Genomic DNA, 2,838 nt, shown 5'->3' on the forward strand with positions numbered 1-2,838 from the left:
ACCCAAAACTTAACCCTCACCCTCACCCTAGCCCTCACCCTAACCCTAACTGAAACCCTCACCCTAACTCTCAACCTATCCCTTATCCGCTCGCTAACCCTTACCCTCACCCTCACCCTAACCCCAAATATAACCCTAACCATCACACTAACCCTAACTCTAATCCTAAGCCTAACCCTCACTGTTACCCTAACATTCATCCTAACCCTAACCATCACCCACACCCTAACCCTCACCCTCACCTGAACACTCACCCTAACCCTAAACCTCACCCTCACTCTAAACATCACCCTAAACCTAACCCTCACCCTAACACTTACCCTAGCCCTCAGCCTAAACTTCACCCTCACCTTCACCCTCACCCTCACCCTAAGCCTAACCCTAAAGCTAACACTAATCCTAAACCTAAATCTCACCGTAACCCTAACTCTAAACCTAACCCTAACCCAAACTTTAACCTTCAACTGCACCAAAGACCTCACCCTAAAACTAAACCTAATCCTCAACCTAACCTTCAACCTAACCCTTATCCACACCCTAACCCTAACCCTCACCCTAACCCTAACCCTCAACCTAACACTTACCCTCACCCTAAACCTATTCCCAAACCTAACCCTAACCCTCACACTAACCGTAACCCTAAACCTTAGACTCACCCTAACCCTAACCCTAACCCTTACCTTCACCCTAAACCTATCCACAACCCTAACCCTAAACCTCACACTCACCCTAACCCTAACCCTAACACTAACTCTAACCCTCACCCTAACCGTCAACCTAAACCTTATCTTCACGCTAACCCTTACCCTCACCCTACCCCTAACCCCAACTATAACCCTAACCCTCACACTAACCCTAACTCTAACCCTAACCCTCACCCTAACCCTAACCCTCACCATCACCCTAACCCTCATCCTAACCCTAACAATCACCCTCACTCTAACCCTCACCCTCACCTGAACACTCACCCTAACCCTAAACCTCACCCTCACCCTAAACATCACCCTAACCCTAACCCTCACCCTAACCCTTACCATATACCTCACCCTAAACCTCACCCTCACCCTCACCCTAAGTCTACCCCTAAAGCTAAAACTAAACCTAAAACTAAATCTCACCCTCACCCTAACTCTAACCCTAACCCTAACCCAAACTTTAACCCTCACCTGCACCCTAGACGTCACCCTAACCCTAACCCTAAACCTCACCCTAACCCACTACCTAAACCTTATCCTCACCCTAACCCTAACCCTCACCCTAACCCTAACCCTCACCCTAACCCTTACCCTCACCCTAATCCTATCCCCAAACCTAACCTTAATCCTCACCCTAACCCTAACCCTCACCCTCACCCTAACCTTAACCTTAACATAAACCTCAGACAAAACCTAACCCTCACACTAACCCTAAACCTAACCCTCAGCCTAAACCTCACCTTAACACTCAGGCTAATCCTAATCCTCACCCTCACCCAAACCCTCACCCTAACACTTACTCTCACCCTAACCCCAACCCTAACTCTTACCCTATCCCTCACCTTCTCCCAACCCTAACCCAAAGCCTAACCCTAACCCTCACCCTCACCCTCAGCCTCACCCTCACACTATCCCTCACAGTAACCCTCAAACTAACCCTCATCCTCACGCTCACCCTCACCCTCAACTTAACCCTAACCCTATCCTAAACCTAACCCTAACCCTCACCCTCAACCTCACCCTAAACCTAACCCGAATCTTGCTGCCATCAGGCCTCCGGATGTTCCGGTTTAACATCTCCTAGTAAATCCCCCGTGGTTTATTTTTCACCCGTGTTGTTTGGCAAGGGCACACAGTTTGCATTGCTGCACCATTGCGCCTGCAGATCTCTGCCGAAGTTGCAAACATTCAGACATGGCAGCCAGATCTGCTTGGCCCCGTAGAACACTGCCAGCTGACTGAGAATATCGGCTTCCCATTCTTATCACCTGAGTGTTACTGATTACAGCTTTGACTGCCACACTCTACTCAACATGAGGAGCAAGTTTTACCTCTACTTATGGCACTCTATAAAATTTTGGAGAACTGGACCACAGTTTTTGGGACTCGACCACAGTCCAATGAGGAGTATGGACGGAACTGGCTATATCAGGCTCTAATTAGTCCACCGTTGTGTTCAGCTGAATGACTTCTGCCAGAAACACTCAGAATGAGGTTCTGAGTTATTGCAAGATAGTTGCGTTTCACTCCTTTTCAAGGCTTTCTAGGAAGAATTTCAGAATCTGGCTGCCGGCAGGCCTCCGGGTGTTCCTGGTGAACATCTCCTTGAAAATCCTAACCCTAATCCTATCCCTAATCCTAACCCTGACCCTCGTGCTAACCATAAACCGAACCCTAACCCTAACCCTAAACCCTAACCATGACCCTAACGCTAACCCTAAACCCTAACCCTGAACCTAACCTTCACCTTATCACTATCCCTAACCCTAACCCTCTACGGATTACAGCCTTGACAGCTACACTTTACTCAACCTGAGGAGTAATTTGAACCTGTACTTATTGCACACTGTGAAAGTTTGGAGAACTAGACCTCAGTTGTTTGGGACACGACCACTGTCCATCCAGGACTATGGTTGGCACTAGCTATGTCAGGCTCTAATTAGTCCATGGTTGTGAGCATTAGAATGACCTGTGCCGGTAACACTCAGAAAGAAGTTCTGAGGTATTGCAACATAGGAGCGTTTTAATCCTTTCAATGCTTCTTAGGACAAATACCAGAATCTTGCTGCCAGCATGCATCCGGGTGTTCCCCGTGAACATTTCCTTTTAAATCCTAAACTTAACCCTAACCCTATCGCTAACC

This window comes from Dipodomys merriami, unplaced genomic scaffold (genome assembly GCF_024711535.1).
Source record: "Dipodomys merriami isolate MVZ:Mamm:240054 unplaced genomic scaffold, mDipMer1.0.p SCAF_61, whole genome shotgun sequence".
Taxonomy (NCBI): Eukaryota; Metazoa; Chordata; class Mammalia; order Rodentia; family Heteromyidae; genus Dipodomys; species Dipodomys merriami.